Source organism: Callorhinchus milii, unplaced genomic scaffold, assembly GCF_018977255.1.
Source record: "Callorhinchus milii isolate IMCB2004 unplaced genomic scaffold, IMCB_Cmil_1.0 Scaffold19, whole genome shotgun sequence".
NCBI lineage: Eukaryota > Metazoa > Chordata > Chondrichthyes > Chimaeriformes > Callorhinchidae > Callorhinchus > Callorhinchus milii.
Window position 1 is genome coordinate 7,299,310 of NW_024704760.1, and position 20,109 is coordinate 7,319,418.

Below are 20,109 nucleotides of genomic sequence, written 5' to 3' on the forward strand. Positions count from 1 at the left end.
GCTGTGCGCAATTGGCTGCCGCGTTTCGCCCACAAAATGTACAGTCAATTCACTTTACAGTATATTCTGTGAAGCGCTTTGAGACATCTCAAAAAAGTGATGAGGTGCTATATTATTATTATTATTATTATTACGGAACGTGAATTGTGCAACATTGCTGCGCACAAATTAGCTGTTGGGTTCCCCCACGAATCGCACAGTCACTGCACTTTACAAAATATTCTGTGATACGCTTTGAGACATTAAAGGTGCTATACTAAATGTAAAGATTATTATAGTACTGCAGTATTTTACTAGACACAACTACATATTATGAACCATTCCTTGCATCCTTTAATAGACTGAATTCTTACAAACCAGCATGAAAGCCAATATCCAGAAAAACATTTCTGAAGAAAAAAGACAAGATTGGTTCAAGTAAAGAAGACCCTTTGGCCCATTTGATCTCATCCATCTGCCCTGCCATCCTCCTGTCACAACATCAAGCTGCTTTATGAATAAGTTCATGATTCTGGCCTCAGACATTTTTCCTGGCCACCTGTTCAATTCATTAACTACCCTCTGGGTAAATAAATATTTCCAGGCGTCTGTCATAAAATTGGACTTTGCAACTGTAAATCCATGTCTTATTGTTCGACTGTCTTGGTGCATCTGAAAATATTGTTCTGGGTTTACTGTTTCAATCCCATTTAAAATGTTGTGCACCTCCATGAGGTTCTCTCTGAGTCGTCTCCTAACAAGATTGAAGAGCCCATAGCTGGCCTAATTGCTGCTCGTAGCTCATTCTGCGGCGTACTGTAGCGTAGCGGTTAGCGAGCTCGCCTCGCAAGTGTGAGGATCCGCATTCGATTCCCGGGCGGGGTGAAACCTTAGGCAGTTTCTTTTCTCCACACGCCACCATGTACTGTTTACCCGGCAGTAAGTAGGAACCCGGTTGTTAGTTGAGTGGCGGTCATTCAATCCCGACTGTTTGTGGGACAACTGGCCGCCCACAAAATACAGAGTCACTATACTTTACAGTATATTCTGTGAAGCGCTTTGAGACGTCTCGAAGACGTGATAAGGAGCTATACCAAACACAAGGATTATTATTATTCCACTGACACTGGGGATCACCCTGGTTATTCTCCTCTGTGCTGTGCTTAGGACATGTGCAGCCCTGTTATGTCACAGTGACTGTTTGCGGTACTCTAGTTGTGGCCTGACCAGAGCACTATATAGCTCAAATCCAATAGTTTTGTATTGTTGCATGTTGCGTGTGAAGATCAACTGAGACCTGAGGCTGCCTCAACCATCTCCAGCTTGCTAACTGCACACGTGTTCAATCTGGGCTCTGCTTGGTTATTGGCAAGGGGTCTATCATGGGAAAATCTTACTACATCCTGTACCTGAGCCAAGAACTGATGGAAAGCAAGCCATAGCATCCTTACAAAGTATGATGAATGCCAATTTCAGACAGAGGGGAATATAGATCATTAACTGCTAGTATTAACAACAGATATCTCAATAACACTCTTGTGTTTGATTATATCACTTTATCACATTGTCAAAATGTCTTAAAACATTTCAAGGGATATTCTTTAGAGTACGGTGACTGTGTAATTGTAGTGACCAATTTTATTTGGATGATTGATGGGCAGGACACCGGGAAGAACTGCCTTTGCTTTTCGATCAGTCAGTCCCATGGGACAGAAAATGGTTTAGCATTTCATCCAAAGTACTCCCTCCACTCAGCGAGCTCTGGTCTGCTTCACGTCCCCCACCTTGCCCGTCCCACCAAAGGTAGGCGGGCCTTCAGCCTCTCTGCCCCCAACCTCCGAAACTCCATCCCACGGTCCCTCCGCCTCACTCCCTCCCCTGCCTCCTTGAAGACCCGTCTCAAGACCCTCCTCTTCGACCGTGCCATTGGTCACCCTCCTACCCCTACCCCCACCGCCCTCCACCCCTCTTGAACCCAACCACCAGCTCGAGTGCGGATCCCTGACTGTCCAGCACCTTGGGACATCCTCCTGACATGAAAGGCGCTAAACAAATGTAATTTGCTGTCGTCGTCGTTGTTAGACAATGAAGCATTCCCCCAGCACTGCACTGGAGTCTCAGTTTATACTGTGAGCTCAGAGTACCAACATCAGATTTGAACCAGCAACCTTCTGACCCAGAGGCGAGAGCGTGATCCACTGAGCCAGGAAGACACATGCTCATTAAGCATCTCAGGATTAAGTACAGGGGGAAAAAACACTGCTTGATTCACTGAAACAATCACAGGCGTGTCTGCACAACAAGAGTTACTAAAACAAGCCAAACAGTGTCTTGACACAACATTGGGGAGTGTGTTTGTTTAGGCTCAGTTCCCAGATTAGGCAGCAAGAATGTGTCTCATAAACTCCATTCAGTGTTTAGAGTATTGGATACTGTTTTTTGCCGTTAGTCTTAAACTGCACGTAAATGTATACAGATTAGAGGTTGATTCAGATTTTAATACATTGATGTCATCACTTCCCCAAATGGGCCATTGGGCATTGCTCTTGTTTAAAACTCCTTCAAAGTTGCTTGTAAGATTAAACCAATTACAAGTTTAATTTACTTTAAGTGGGGAGGACCCAGCCATTGAGACATCATGACTTTATCCGTCTACGACAATCTGGATCTAAATAAAATTGTCCTTCGGGGAAATGATCCATACCCTGCGGTGGCAAGAACGCAAGTGGACATTTTAACCCTAAAAGTGCTGCCCTTCTGAATATTTCTGATTCTTTCTGTCGGTCTTACAAATAGTACAATGACTTTACCGAAGTTGCCCCTGTTTTTATCAAGCAAGCGAGTATTCATCAACCTTTTGTGGACTTAGAAGTTTCTTTCAATTGTTTGGAACAGTTTGTTCAATTGATGTGCTGGAATGTTTGATTAAATTGTCAAATTTTAACAATTTAAGTGGCGTCCTGTACTTAGTGGCTAGAGTACTCGCCTTGCAAGCGATAGAACCTGGGTTAGATTCCCAGGCAGGGTGAAACGTTGGGGAAGTTTCCTTACTCCACACATCTCTGTTTACTTGGCAATAAGTAGGAACCTGGTTGTTAGCCGATTGGTAGATCTCCTTTCCACGGGTAATAATCCCTTCCAATATAATGACAATTTGGTCACTGAATCGACGACTGTTTGTGAGACGCTGCTGTGCGCAATTGGCTGCCGTGTTTCGCCCACAAATTACACAGTCAATTCACTTTACAGTATATTCTGTGAAGCGCTTTGAGACGTCTCGAAGAAGTGATAAGGCGCTATATCAATGCAAGGAATACTATTATTATTATAACACAAATAAATACCTCCGGCAATGTAGGTGTTTTCCCCCAGGACCGCAGTGGAGTGACAGCCTGGATTGTGAGCTCAAAGTCCTGATGTGGGGCTTGATCCCACAATGTTCTGACTCAGAGGTGAGAGTGATCTTGCAGTATTTTACTAGACACAACTGCATATTATGAACCATATTTACTGCACACACTGAACAGAAAAAGAGTCATACGAGTATGTAAACTCCTCCCCTGGTGTTCAGATATATGTGAAACACAGCCCCAGGGAGCAGTCATTAAGATATTTTTTGGTCAGCCTGGTGTCTGACACATGTGGAAACCCTTCACTACGCTTAAAGGTATCCAAACCAAACTGAGAATTCCATGCATCCCACCTACACATCCAGAGATGGATTGTTGGAATGGAATGTGCACTCTCTCCCTGGAGAGACCCATCCTGCTTACCTAATCCTGTATTAATAGTATTTTATAGTAATCTTGCGTTTCAAATAGCACCTGTAATATCAAGAACATCTCAAAACGCTGCACGAAGTTCCTGCAAAGTGTACTGGTGAGGAAACACAGCAGCCAATTTGCACGGAGCAAATGAATGTCCCATGAAGTGGGAATGACCGATTTTACTGGAGGATTGTCGGCTGGAACATCAGGAAAAACTCCCTTCCTTTTTCAAACAGTGTGCTGGGCCTTTTAACATCCACCTGACCGGGCAGACTAGACCTTGGGTTAACGTCCCATTCAAAATGCAGCACCTCTGACAATTTAGCACTCCCCCCAGCACTGCACTGGATTGACAGCCTGGACAATGAACTCAAAGACCCAACATGGGGCTCGCATGCACCCACCATGTTTTCACCTGGAGCTGTACGTTCGACCCACTGACACCTGAAAACATTGGAATGAATGCTTTTGATTGTAACTCCTTACCTAATAATAATAATCCTTGCATTTGGTATAGTGCCTTATCACGTCGTCGAGACGTCTCAAAGCCCTTCACAGCATATACTGTAAAGTAGATTGAGTATGTATTTTCTGGGCGAAAGTGAGTCATTTTCTTGTCTCAAAAATTGAAGGTGATGAAAAAAACATCATCAACTACGTTGCATTGTACTTAAATTAATGGTATCGGATAGAATCTGGGATTTCCTAAGCTTGAACACTCCGTGCAAATAAGAGGTCTTGAGGTATTATCAGCAGTAATTATCCTCTCTCTGTATTGTATCATGTCGCCGGTTTCCCCAATAAACTGCTTTTAACGAGACATTTACCATTGCTGTGGAGTAAACCTAGTAAATAATTCACTGGAGTTGATTTCCTGAGTGTTTAAAGGCTGATGTCGTGCTTAGTGTTGTTTATTTATCTTTTGACTGATGTCATTGAAGTGTATTTAATTTTAGATATGTGTCATTCACTTACTCACTAAACAGCTCACTTCAATTATTTCTCATTATTTCGCAAGAGTACAAAAAGTCAACTTTCCAACCACTTTGCCTCCTTCCGCCACCCACCACAAGACTGGTGTATTTCCTTGCCTAATTCGAACCCTCCCTCTGATACAGATCTCCCTGAGGAACTGACGAACTCTCTCACATACCACATCCTGAGACCTCTCAATACTTCCCACACGCAATAATTCTACCCTTTCTGAAGATTCATAGAATCATAGATTCCTACAGCACAAAAGGAGGCTATTTGGCCCATCGTGCCTGTGCCGGCTTTTTTTGAAAGAGCTACCCAACCTCGTTCCACTCCCCTGCTCTCAGCCCCACAACTTCTTCTGTCATTTTTTGGGGGTCAATCGGATGTCCAACACGCACAGAGAACCCATCGCCATGCTTAAGAATCTCTAAACTAATTTTGCTCGCTCCCTCCCCTCTTTCAAGGTACGTCTCGTAATGTACCTCTTTAACAGCGCTACCAGTTATGTTTCCTCTCCCCACCCACCTCAGCTCTGGTGCTCAGCCAGAATTGCCAAGCGCTTTGGGACGTCCTCCCGATGTGAAAGGCTCTAGATAAGTGTAAATTATATTGTAAACCAGACTGTGAGTTCCACATGTGCATTAAAGTTTCCCCTTTGTCCGGTATGAAGCATTCACTCTCTCCCTGGAGGGACACACCCTAATCGTATAATTCCATTGCATTCAGTCATTGATAGTCACACTACATACCCTGCAGCTATCTAGACCTTAGGGAGTAGTGTATAGATTTATGGTTTTCATATGTGACTGATTGTTACACTCGTGTACTGCTCTGTTTCTTTCAAACTATAATAATAATATTCCTTGCACTTGTTATAGCGTCTTATCTGGTGGAGTTCTGCAGCTCAGTGGTTAGAGCACTTGCCTCACAAGACAGTGACCTGGGTTTGATACGCGGGCAGCGCGAAATGTTGGGTAAGTTTCCTTACTCCACGCCCCTCTGTTTACCTAGCAGTAAGTAGGAACGCGGAAGTTAGTCGATTGGCGGATCCCTTTTCCGGGGTAATAAATCCTTCGAAAAAAAAAAAAAAATTGGTCACTCAATCCACGACTGTTTGTGGAACACTGCTGTGCACAATTGACTACCGCATTTCACCCACAAAATATACAGATAATTCACTTTACAGTAGATTCTGCAAAGCGCTTTGAGACGTCTCGAAGACGTGATAAGTCGCTTATGTCAAATGCAAGGATTATTATTATCACGTCATCGAGACGTCTCATAGCACTTCACAAGATATACTGTAAGTGGATTAACTGTGTATTTTGTGGGAGAAGCAAGTCAAAGCCAATAAAAAGACAAGTAAAGATTGAGGTCAATGAGTGGTCAAATTGCACAATAACAACAACAGCCCATTGAGTTTGGGCTCAACTCCATATCAGACTTATTGGATTGAAGTCTTCAGACTCAAAGCAGGAAACGAGTTTGGAGTTTTGACCCTAATAAGTGAATGCCCCAAACCAGCAGAGACAGTCGATGAGGATCAGCGAGGCTGCCGTGATGGCTGGTATTAGAAAGAGAAAAATATCACAAGATCATGAGAGGCTTGGGTGAAGAAGGTCCTTTGGTGCATTTCATCTCATGCCCATCACAGCATCAAACTCTTTTCTTAACTGAGTCCATTGTTTTGGCCTTCATGATAGTCCGTTCCAGTTATTGATTAACCCAGGGTGTAAAGGAACATTCCTTGGTGTCTGTCTGTTATAAACTTACCCTACACATTCCTGACCCCTCGACCTGTGATCCTGTTCACTATGTGTGTCTGATGTTATTGTTCTGGGATACTTCCTCTATTTTATTCAATTAAGCAAATGCAACTTGCATTTATATAAATGCCCTCCATTTAGGATAATATCTCAAAGTGCTGCACTGGCCCCCGTGTCGGAAGCCAAGCCAAGTAAGCGAGGGAGGGGGGGAAGTGATGGTAGGGGCGGTCATATGGGGAGGAAAGTCTGCTGAGTTTCAGGTCAAAGCAAATTCACCTGCAAAAGACACAGTCACTACACTTCACAGTAAATCCTGTGAAACAACAAAATTACATTTGTATAGCGCCTTTCATGTTGGGAGGATGTCCCAAGATTCTGGACAGACAGAGTTACGGACCCGAGCTGAGGGTCGGGTTGGGGGAGGGCAGGGGGGGGAAGCAGGGAGATCGAAAGCACAGTCGAAGAGGAAGAACTTGACGTGGGTTTTGAAGGTGGCAAGGGAGGGGGAGAGATGGAGGGACTGTGGGATGAAGTTCCAGAGGGTGGGTGCAGAGTGGTGGAAGGCCCACCCACCGATAGTGGGGCGAGCAAGGTGGAGGACGTGAAGCAAGCCGGAGCCCGCTGAGCGGAGGGAGCGAACAGAATGATAGGGGGTTAGGAGGTCGGAGAGGTAGGGGGGAGCAAGACCATGGAGGGCTTTGAAGGTGAGGACCAGGATCTTGAACTGTATCCTTTGTGTGATGGAAAGCCAGTGGAGTCGGGCGAGGATGGGGGAGATAGGGTCGCGGAGCCTGGTGCGGGAGAGGACATGGGCTGCAGAGTTCTGGATGATCTGCAGCCTGTGGAGGGAGGAGCTCGGGCGGCCGACAAGCAGTGAGTTTGCATAGTCGAGCCTCGATGTAATGAAGGCGTGTATGAAGGTATCGGCGGCCTGTGGTGTGAGACAGTGTCGGATAGTTGAGGGTCGAACAAGACCTCAAGGTTCTGGACTGGCTTAGCAAGGTGGAGTGTGCAACCATGGATGGTGATGCTGTCAGCGCCTGAGGTGAGGAGGCGCTAACAGGAGCCAATCAGGAGAGCTTCGGTCTTGTTGATGTTCAACTGAAGAAAGTTCGCTCTCATCCAGGACTTGATGTTTGACAAACATTCTGTCAGGACAGCAGTGATCCTGGAGTCAAGGGTGGAGGCAGAGAGGTACAGTTGTGTGTCATCCGCGTACATGTGGAAGTTGACCCCACGTCTGTGGATGATGTCACCGAGGGGAGCATATAGATGTTGAAGAGGAGGGGACCGAGGACAGAGCCCTGAGGGACACCACATGAGAATCACTTGCCTCGAGTCGTACAGAAATAACATTTAATACATAATTAAAAGCTAATTTAGTGAAACAGCAGGCAATTCGTTCCACAAAATAATATGATTTAAGAGTTCTCACGTTATCAATTTAAAACCTTTGAAAGGTTGCCTTTTCACAAACACCAACCTTTCCACCTTGCAAAGGATGAGAGTCTGTGGCGTCCTGTAGCTCAGTGGTTAGAGCGCTCGCCTCGCAAGCGAGTGACTTGGGTTCGATTCCTGGCAGGGTGAAACCTTGGGCAAGTTTCCTTACCCCACACGCCTGATAATGATCCATCAAGAAAAAAAACAATAATAAATTGGTTATTTTAATCCACGACTGTTTGTGGGACACTGCTGTGCGTAATTGACTGCCGCGTTTCACCCACAAATATACAGTCAATTCACTTTACAGTATATTCTGTGAAATGCTTTGGGACGTCTAGTAGACGTGAATAGTGCTACATCAAATGCAAGGATTATTTTTATTTATTATTATGAGGAGCTTTGAAAATTCAAAGCTGTAGTAGCATCAATTCTCATTTGATTTATTTGAAGGTGACTGGAATCTTATCAGGAATTTGGACCCAGTAAACCACAAGTTTATCCAATCTCACTTTTATTTGCTTTGTGTGTGACTGTTGTATGAAATAATAATAATAATAATAATCCTTGATTTCGATATAGCGCCTTATCATGTCTTCGAGACGTCTCAAAGTGCTTCACGGATTAGACTGTAAAGTGAATCGACTGTAAATTTTTTGTGTGCCAAACGCGGCAGCCAATTGTACACAGCAAGTGTCCCACAAATAGTCAGGGATTGAGTAACCAAATTATTTTTATTTTTATTTTGAACGAATTTCTCTTTTGTTTTGAAGAAACAAAGCAGTCTCTGAGTTAATAAAGTAGTTTTGCTGGGTATCCTTCAGGACACAACGCAGATTTCACACTCCTGACAGCTGCTGGACTGTGTTAGACGCACGCTGACCCTTTTTAGGGGGTTTATGGTTGCAGCAGAGAGGTTTGACCCATTTATAATAAGGCCAGTTCTGTGCCGCTCCCAGTTAAATTCGCATCTCGTGTTGTTCAGGAAGGCAAGTAGGTAGCCTGGTGGCAGACTTCTGTAACAACATAAGGATTGTCAGCAGCAAGAAATTTGACATGAAGTCATCAGGTTCCTTTCAGTTCCCAACCTAAGATGTCACGCTATCTCATATTCCTCAATCCCTCTTTATTCTAGGAACTCATCTCAAACACGTCACGATTCAGCCCTTTACAGGAAAGGTGGTCCAAGCTGGATAGGCCGAGGGGAAGCTTGCCAGGCAGTTCTCTCGATGGAAAGCTACGTGGTTTTAGTTGGTTGAACTCCAGCAGTTACCCCGACCGCACTCTGGGGTCCCCAAGCTTTTCCAGCATTAGATAAATCAGAGTGTGTCCCTCCAGGGAGAGAGTGCACCTTGTATGCCAGACACAGGGAAATTTCCATGTGTCAGGTGGCTAAGCATGTTGTCGAGACGTTCTCAAAGCAATTCACAGAATATACTGTAAAGTGTGTTGACTGTGTATTTTCTGGGCAAAACACAGTAGCCAGTTTGCACACAGCAGAATCCCACAAACAGCCATGGAGTGAGTGACCATTTTTTTTATTTGAGGCAATTGTCACCCAGAACTCCAGAAGAAACTCCCATTTCTTTTCGAATAGTGCCACGGGATCTTTAACATCCGTCTGAACAGGCAGATCGGACCTTGGCTTAATGTCTCAACCAACAGTCAGGTAACGTATTCCTTCTAGCTGTTGTTCATACCGGATACCTTAGATATTACATGCATATGCATACAGAGAGATATTCCAACATATTATACTGTTTAAACATAATATTAAATAAAGCGTTTGTTAAAAGCAACTGCCGAAACTTGTAAAGTATCATTAAGGATCAGCCTCAAACATAATGCACATGTCTGACTGCATATTAGAATCATTTTCTGAAGCTTTTGAGTTAGTAGAAATCAGAAATATTCCTTTATGATTACCCACACCTAAACTTCTGTGGTGCCTATATTACATTATATGATGCTCCATTACAGTGTTTTATTTCACTTCATAACCTCTAGAGGGCACGAGTGAAAACTTGGGAAACGTAAAGCAGTTAACAAGCACTAAGAATATTCCCTGCCTTCGCTATAACGTCTCAAAGTGCTTCACAGAGTTTTCTATAAAGTGCAGTGACTGTACTCTGTAGACAAACGAAGCAGGCAATTTGTGCATGGCAATGTCTCCATAAACAGCCATGAAATGAATGATCAATTTTATCTGGAGAACTAATACCAGGAGAGGCTCCTTTCTCTTTTCAAGCAGTGCCATGGGATCTTTTATGTTTACTTGATCAGGGAGACGAGACCTCAGTTTAACGTCTCATCCAAAGCGAGCCACCTCTGACAAACACCACGTTTGCTCAGGGATCAATTCACCTCCTCACACAGAAGAAAGGTTGCATCCATTAAAAAATCGTACAAATTTTCTAAATAAAAAAGCAGTAGTGGATCCATAAAAGATTTATTTTAATGATGAACTGTCAATTATTTTGTAGAACTAATAACCTGGTTAAATAAGCCCCAGGGCACAAACTTAATGCATATGCTTGCAAAACTGACTTTTTCAGTGAGGAGATGCAATGATATTTAATCACCAGCAGATGACACTAGTTTAATCGCAGTGTGGTCTAAATTTAAGACTTCTTTGTAGGTATAATAATAATTATATTACAATAATTATAATAATAATCGCACAGTAAAGGCTATGGTTTAAATGTCTGTTTAGTTTGGTGTGAACTCGTTTCAATAATCTATTCCAAGGACAACCCAAGAAGAACATCATTTGATGTGAAAAAGTTGACTTCATGGCTGTTTGTGGGACGTTGCTGTCAACTATACTCCCGAGATAAACAAATACAGTCACTACAATTTACACAAATGTATTTTGCAGTCAGATGATTTGGCGTTATATCAAATGCAAGGATTATTTATTTAAATATACAGCAGCGTCATGAACAACAGCTCTTGTTGATGTGATGCTACTTTCTTCAGCAGGTGTCAGTGTTGCACTATATAAATCACTGTGAACATTTCAGTGCGAATATTTTGTCAGTGAAACCAACAACTTGTATTTGTATAGCGCTCTTCATACGGGGTAGCATCTTGGAGCCACAATACCCAATGAAGGGTTAGTGGTACTTCTGTACGACTGTGTTCCTCTCCATTAAACACAGATCTTACCCTTTTAACCTACAGTCAACCGTACAGAAGTTAAAGCTGGGAATGAAAAAAATCTCAGCTGGCAATAACCAACAGTCTCCTGAACAAAAAGCTCTCTTGTGATGTTATGGATGGATACTAACAAGATCAACTGAGGAGCCTTCTTCATCCAAACTGATCTTGTGACCATGTACAAGCAAAAACATGGTATTTTCACAGTTCAATGATCTTCTGATGCAATTTTGTCCAAGCATTTGGCCAAACAGGGAATTAAAATGTTTGCAGAATGCTTTTGGGCTTTATATCAACACTCATTCAGATTAGGCCTTTCGCGTCGGGAAAGCATTTTACACACTAGATTATGGCAGGGTGGATATGGAGGAGGGAGGGGGGTGGATCTAAGTTGTTGCCTTAATGCGGATTTTCAAGGTAGGGAGGAAAGGTGGAGTTCCAGAGAGCAGGGGAGGTATGGCTGATGGGGCATATGATGTATTATCTATATGTATATATATATAGATATCACATATCACATACAGAGCCCTGTAGCGCAGTGGTTAGCGTGCTTGCATCGCAAGCGAGAGGTCACGGTTTTGATTCCCAGGCGGGGTAAAACCTTAGGCAGGCTTCCTTACCCCACACGCCTCTGTTTACCTAGCAGTAAGTAAGAGCCCAATTGTTAGTTGATTGGCGGATTCCTTTCCGGAGTTAATCATCCTTCCAAAAATGAATTTGGTCACTCAATCCATGACTGATTGGAGCACACTGCTGTGCACAACTGGCTGCCGCATTTCACCCACAAATACACAGTCAATCCGCTGTACAATATATTCTGTGAAGGACTTTGAGATGTCTCATAGGCACTACATCCAATACAGGGATTATATGTATTATTAGTAGTCTTATTTTATCACCATTTGTCCTTTGTGAGACAGAGAACACAAAACAATCTGCAATAGTGACAGACTGTGATGGATTGTCCTGCTGTGATTTTGTTAACAGGCTCAGGCTATATGTTGTGACTGCGGATCTGAACATTGTTTTGGGGGTCAAGATGAATGTTTGAATTAGCTGCAATATGATGTTCAGTCCAGCACGGCAATGCACACTGCCAGGAACTAGAGCGGAGGGGTGGTTTTGAAATAGCAACTGAGCAAATGTTTAATATCCTCTCAACCTCCTCTCTCTTGACCCCCTCCCTCCCCCACTCCCTTCTTCTCTCGACCTCTCCCCTCCCATCCCTTAAAACGAAGGAAATAACAGGCGTCCAGAGTACATCCACTCAGCTAACCCACAATCATTGTGATGCTTGCCAAATCCCAGCCCCTGAACTATAACCTTAAACTCTTGAGAGTAAAATCACCCAGATTGAATTGCATTCATAAACTGAACTTTTGACACAGTCTAATCATCCTGCCGCTTACGTGTGCTAATGTTGCCCCAGCCAGTCATCTCTACCATCCTCGTAGAAATACTTAAATACCAAGGAAACGACAAACAACTGCTGGAAACAGCTGGGGACCCACCAGACACCTGTGTGTAATTCAGACCTAGATACATGTCTCTGGCACATTGATGCTGACAGGAAGTTTGGCTCAAAACAGATTATGTTGAATATTCCATTGTTGGCTAACTATCAGGGTTAATCCAGTACAGATACAAGGTGGGACTGTTTAGATTCGCTGCTAGAGGGGGACTGGAGGCAGGCAGTTTTGAAAGGAGCGTATAGTTTGCTCACAGTGTGAGCCTCCCATGTCTGGTGCCAATTCTTGTAAACCACACAGGCAGCTTGGAAGATTAGACAATCTGCATTGCACGCTGGATAAGATTTCATTCCCCCCCACCCCCAGGAATGTTTAAACAACAGTTCTGGATGTTTGAGGGTCAGGCCAGTCACTGGGGGCAGGGATACTTCCCTCTTAGCTATTGTTCAATACAGTCCTGGTCACCACATAGAGACATAAAGAAACTGCTCAGGTCCTAGAGGCAGTGCAGTGAGAGCAATGAGAATGATCCCCAATGTTAGTGGAATGAGCTATGCTACAAGCAATGATTAGCCAAACAAGAGGCTCTTCAGTTCTGAGAAGAGACATCTGAAACGGGACCTTATTAGAGGCGTCCACCCCAGCCTACCATCCCACCAATGATTGCAACAAACTGCTTTTTAAATGAGCCCAGTGTCTTGGCCTCTACCACCTTTCCCGACAACCTGTCCCAGTTATTGATTCCTCTGCGCAAAGAAACACTTTCTGGTGTCTGTCCTGAAATTTCCCTTTACATCTCTAAACCTGCGCCCTCTTGTTCTACTGTGTTCTAAAGTATTGATCTGGGTTTACTCTTTCAATGTCATGTCAAATTTTGTACACTGATTTGGATGAAGAGGGCCCTTTGGCCCATCCGATCTCAGTTCTGTAGTCAGTAATTAGAGCACTCACCTCACAAGCGAGAGACCTGGGTTCGATACCCAGCAGGGTGAAATGTGAGCAAGTTTCCTGACTCCACATGCCTTTGTTTACCTAGCAGTAGGTAAGAACCCAGTTGTTAGACAATTGACGGATTGCTTTTCCGGGGGTAATAATTCCTTCAAAAAAAATAATGATAGTAAATTGGTCACTTCAATCCACGACTGTTTGTGGGACACTGCTGTGAGCAATTGGCTGCCTTTTGCCCACAAAATATACAGTCAATTCACTTTACAGTATATTACGTGAAGCACTTTGAGATGTATCAAAGATGTGATGTAGCTTATTGGATAGAGCGCTCGTCTCACGAGAGGATGTGGGTTTGATTCCCAGGAGGGGCGAAACCTATTATTTTTATGATCATTATTATTGTTATTATTATTAGGCCAGAAATGTCGTACAGCCCAAAGTAGTGTCTGAGGGAGAAAACACATTGGATTGGACCTTTCATCAGAACAATTGTGAAAAGGAGTTAACCAATTGTTATATTGAGGTATTCTCATTCACTAAGAATGCTTCCAATGTTCTTCTGTGACCAGCAGATTGCAAACGATGATTTGTCTATAGCTAATTTAAAGCCCTCTCCATGTAAGGAGACTCTTTTTGAAACACTGACCTGTAACTGCTTCCCATTGTCAGAAGAGCACAAATAATGTGGCTTTGATCTCACATAGAAACAATGCTATCAATCCGATCAACCAGCAAACTTCACGTTCCCAATTTAGGAGAAATATGTGAAACAGTTAAGACTCAGTTAAGATCTTGTTCAGCTGAGGCCAAGGCCCTTAAACAAAGTGTTTTCAGCAAATGTGTAATATACAATAGTTCTATTTATTTATTTTCTGTCATTCATTTACATTTACAAACTGCCATTTAAACAACAAGCAAAACTATAAGAATATTTTCGTTGCAGCATTTTAAAGTATTTATTTAACCACAGGTCAATTAATGAAGGGAACTGCTTGCCGAGAAGATGGGGTGAGGTTAGGATGCTGGACTCATTTAATAATAATAATAATAATCTTTGCATTTGATATAGCGCTTTTCACGTCAGGAGGACGTCCCAAAGCGCTTCACAGAACACACTGTAAAGTGAATTGACTATATTTGTCGGCGAACGCGGCAGCCAATTGCGCACAGCAATGTCCCACAAACAGTCGTAGATTGAAAATGACCAATTTATTATTGTTTTGTTTTGGAGGGATTATTATTAGGCTCTGTGTGGAGTAAGGAAACTTGCCCAAGGTTTCGCCCTCTGCCTGGAATTGAACTCCGGTCTCTCACTAGCAAAGCGAGTGCTCTAACCACTGAGCTACAGGACTCCACAGGGCTCCTCAGGGCTCTGTCCTCGTTCCCCTCCTCATCACCCTCTACATGCTCCCCCCCTTCCTGAGAGAAAAAAATATTTGGTCACTCAATCCACAACTATTTGTGGGACTCTGCTGTGCACAATTGGCTGCCGCATTTCATCAACAAAATACACAAGCAATCCATTTTACAATTTATTCTGTGACGCTCTGTGAGACACCTCAACGATGTGATGAGGCGCTATATCAAATGCAAAATGCCAGGGATTATTATTTAAAAAACAGACTGAATAGGAGGGCAGTCTGGTGGGTAAGATGAGATCGGATGGAACAAAGGGCTTTTTTCATCTGAACACCTTTGGTGATCTTATCCAAAGGAAGGTAGTTCCGACAACAAAGTGTCCTGGACAGTCAACCTGGACTATGTGCTCAAATCCCAATGCTGGGACTTGTTAGACTGCAATGTTAGAGTGCTGCTGTCTGAGCCCACACTGGTGACCACACATGAGCAGGGAAGGGGTTATTACTTCTCATTGATGCTGCTATGATTCCTGAACTGCCAAAGTCAAGTGAATGGAATTGTTTTCTTAATATATTTTGCAATATATGCAGACGGGTTCTTTCAGCTGCTTTAAATCACGTGCCACTCGTTGGTTCACAACCTGCTTTCTCCCCCAACCTCTGTTCCCCCGTCCCAGGCTTAAACAGAGCGGAGTTCATTTTTTTTTTAGTAGTAAGAAAAAGCAACAGACTTTATTAAAACAAATGCACGGTACATAAGTTCATATGCTCTGCCATAGCGTACAGCATGTCACTCTGCAAAGCTAATTCCCTGATTACATCAGTCTCTGTGGAATTTAAACATGTTGTGCAAACATTTTGTTAAATCCTTTTCAGAGCTCAGGTCCAACCACAGTCTTCACTCTGTCACATTCCAGAGAGACTAGTGGAACATTTAGTTTTCCTACACGGCTAAATCACTTGCTCCTCGCGGGGATGTGGAACACCTCGACCTGGCAGGCAAGACTAGTCCACAGCCTTAAGGCCCAGACTGCGTCGGTAACACACGGAGGGTGAAGAAAGAAATGGGGCGAAAGTCAAACTGCAGAAGCAAAAAGAGATGCGGAAAGAGATTGGCCAGTCAATACCGGTCAGTACAGAACCCGGTAAGAGTGTCAGAGGACAGGGAAAGATCCAGAGAAATACAGGATACAACAACAATAACAAACTACATAATTCGCCAATTACGTTGTATAGCGCCTTTCACGTCAGGAGGACATCGCAAGGCGCTGGACAGTCAGGGATCCATCTCTGACCTGGTAGTTGGGATCAGGAAGGCTGGAGGGTGGGGAGGGGTAGGAAGATGACCAAAGGCACGGTCGATTACAGGACGGCCATAAAGTGGCGCTAGCTGGATAGTGGCGAAACAGTGCAATTCTGGCTTCTAGAGCCAAGAGGCTGGTTTCCCATCCTATAAATAACTGTCTTCTAGGTCACCCCAAACTTCGCCTCCCACCCCTGTACTCTCGCCCATACTTTGCGCAGAAAGCGATGACGACTTCATGCTGCAAAAGAATTGACAGCAGCTACCCTTCCAAACAACAACTTGCCTTTACATAGCGCCCCTCACTCGGGTAGCCTCCCAGAGCTCTTGACAGTGATAGAGCACGATGCTTAGCCGGGGGTGGGGGGGGTGGGGGGGGATTAGGCGACTGTAGGTACTTTCGAAGAGGTGCAACCTGAAGATGGGGAAGGAGGGGGCAAGGCGAAGGGATAGAGGAAGACTGTCCCAGAGTTACGGACCGTAGAAGCTGACAGCAACGTTAGCAGCTGCATTTCCTATTGATGTCACTTTCTGCAGGTCGCATGCAATCCGTCTTGCGGAAGTGACATCAGCCTGAGCGAATAGACCCCGACCACCAAGTAGTAACGGGGTTTTCCCCCATTCACATACAGGAGTAACTGTAAAATGTGAACAGCATTGGTAAGGCTGTAATGACTTTCACTCTTGTATCGGTTTCAAGCCCCGCGCAAACCCACTTGGAAGCTTAACCGAAACATCCTGTGTAAACATCTTACAGAAACGAAAGGGTCAAGGCTCAGGAAATATCAAAGCAAAAAAGAAAATAACCCTGCGCCCAACTTAGATGGAAATAACAGGCAGCATTCTCTAAAAGAGAAATCAAATCCCGGCAGTAAAGTTGACTCAAAAGTTCACAAGCCTCGTAACTTTAGAAACGCTTTACTTTCTGCTAAAGTGTTACTACAAGCAAATCCCATCTAAAACATTGTAATATAATAATGATAATTATCATTTATTATTGCGTTTGATATAGTGCTTTATCAAGTCATTGAGACGTCTCAAAGTGCTTTACAGAATATACTGTAAAATGAATTGCATGCCCCATTTTATCTTGGTAATGGGGTGGGAGGGTAGTGGTTTATTATTGATAGATGATAAAAATCAGAACATACAGGTGGCTTATTAACATTGGCGCTGTGTTTGTAAGGCATATTTGGTGACCAATAATTTTCATTTCAATTTGTTGGTTCGTTCGCTAAAGAAAGTGCATAGCTTTCTTCTGACCAGTGCAACAGGACTCTCCTGGACGTAATGTTACTCAATGGCCCGAGTGGCCCAAATCCCAGAGGGTTGGAAACATACAAGTTGGTCACATATTTGGCAATGTTTATTTTAGCTGCAGCGAGGAAAAATATGTGGTCACAGAACAGAAATGTTAGGGTGACAGATACGAACTGCAGTCACTGAGATAGTCATCCCTGAAGCATGCGGTAATTACAATGTTGGAAATCCAACTGCTTGTAGCCCGCATTAAACGATGTCATTAGCCACACACTCCAAAAGGAGATGATCTAAAACCAACTTTGCTTTGCCAACAAAGCAGTCTTCTCATTTAGGGAAATGAGTTGTTTGAGCTTTGTGAAAACACAACAGGATGTGATAGGTTTGGTAATTCCGGTTGTGTTGGCTCAAAGATCAGCTGGTAGCACTCTTGCCTCTGTTTCAAAAGCTTTTGGGTTCAAATCCTGGAACAGATCCTAGTATAAGCTAATGCTGTTGGATCACTATATTGTCAGAGATGCTGCCCTTTGAATGATACGTTAAACTGAGATATCTCTCTATTCAATGGAACTCTAAATATCCATAGCTCAATTTGAAAAGGGAAGGGAGTTTATCCTGGTTTTCTAGCCTAAAGTCCTCCAGATAAAAGTAATCAGTCCCCGGCGATCAAGCTTTCAGCCCATCTGCCCCCTGCTCTCAAAAACTCGGGCCAGAGTTCCTCCGACTCGACCCCTCACTCACCTCTTTCAAAGCTGTGGTTAACAGTCATAGACTGCACCTTCGGTCATTCTTCCCCTCCCCTCCGACCCCTCCCCCGGCTCCCACCCTCAACTTGGGCTCCACGTTGAGACTGTCAAGTGCCATGGGACATCCTGTTGATGTGAAAAGCATTGTACAAATATGTATTTGTATTGTATTCAATCACTTTGTGGCTGTTTGGGACATTGCTGCGGGCAAATTGGTTGCGTTTTTCAGCTACAAAAACAAAGTTATTAAACTTACAGTAAAATCTAGTGAAGTACTTAGAGACATTCCTAAGATGTGATAAGACGCTATGTCAAATGCACAGATGATTGTAATTAATAAAGGCTTGGTCCAACCTCTTTGTTTGCCAAATGGAGAAGTGAATGTGATCAGTCATTATTCATCTGATTATATTACTCAGACTTCTTCAATCCTTTGCTTTGAAAAGTCCTCTATGGTTTTGTGTTCCTCTGGGCACAACCCAGCACATGTTTTCACTTATTTAGGCTATCGCAGCTGCCCTGATGCGTTTCATCCAGTGGTGAATCGTGAGCAGCTGATATTAATACTGGCTCCATTTCTGTTCTAAAACCCATTCCTAATAGCACAATTTTCAACCTTGTTACACTGGAATGTTTTTTTTTGGTTAGCAGGGTGTCTGACCCACACAGAAACCCAGCACCATGCTTAAGAGTATTCAAACCAGACAGAGTGTACGCACATATGTTTGTAATGCCATTTTCCCCCCCAAGTCTGGATGTGCACTCTATCCCCAGAGGGACGCACCCTGCTCACCTAATTCCAGAGAGCGTTAGATGCAGGTTGGCAAGAGCTAAGGCTTTGATGTGTGTGTGGGGGGGAACACCAGAGCATGAATTGGGGGTAACTGCTGGAGTTTAACCAACTAAAACTGAGCAGCTTGCCATTGAGAGCACTGTCTAGAAAGCTTCCTGCTGCTTTTCCAGCTAGGACCACCCTGCCATGAAGACATTGGCTTGCAGGGTTAACAGGAGCTGAGTGGGAAGGTGTCCCTGCCTCAAGTTAACACTGGAATCTTAGATATATCACTTCCTAACATGAGCCAACTTTTCATTCCAGCCTTTCATTCCCAACTAAGGCAGCATAGCAACATTGGTAAGGCGCATTAATCAATGCTCCTCGAACGGGCTCGAGCCAGTGAGTTACATTGACTGAACTCAATAATACAAACCAGAGCAGAATCTAATGTGAGTGTGACATCCCCACAACAGCAGGACTCTCTGGAAGATAAAACTATCTGAAACATATAGTGGATTATACTGTGGGTAAAAGCCAGGAATAAACTTGTGTAAAAATGTAATGAGATTCAAAGAACCACAAATGTTATTAACTGTATCAAGCTTTTTAGGCATGGTTTGTGAAGAGCTATACATTTTGATTGAAAGGTGCTTGGAGAAATATACAGTGGAGGAAACATTAGGCTTTAGGTAAACCTCAACACAGCTTTGAACATTATAATAAAATCTAGCGACTAAACTTTTCAATGGGATCTTGTAGGGAATTCCACTGGAATTACTGACAAGCATTGTTGATTAGTTGGAATAGGTTAATGGGAGTGCTGTTGTCCAAGGTTCTGTGTGACACAGGTCTGATTCCTGGCAGCTGTTCTCATCTGCAGGACTCCAGTTCCTTATTAGGTAATCCCGTTAAGAATTTCCACAATTTAGAAAGTAACTCTTGCAATGGGCGCAACCAACTAATTCCAGGAACGCTTGAGCAATGGCATGCATTAAAATGCATAGATTCCCAATGACAGCGAACTTTTAACAGAATGAACCCTGTGCTAGGTTACTGGCTTCCTGTAAGAAAACAAAGAACAGTGAGCACAGGAAGTCAGCCTGGGTAACCACACCATATGGTGTGGCTGATTAGCAATTCAAAGTTGTTAATGAAAATTGT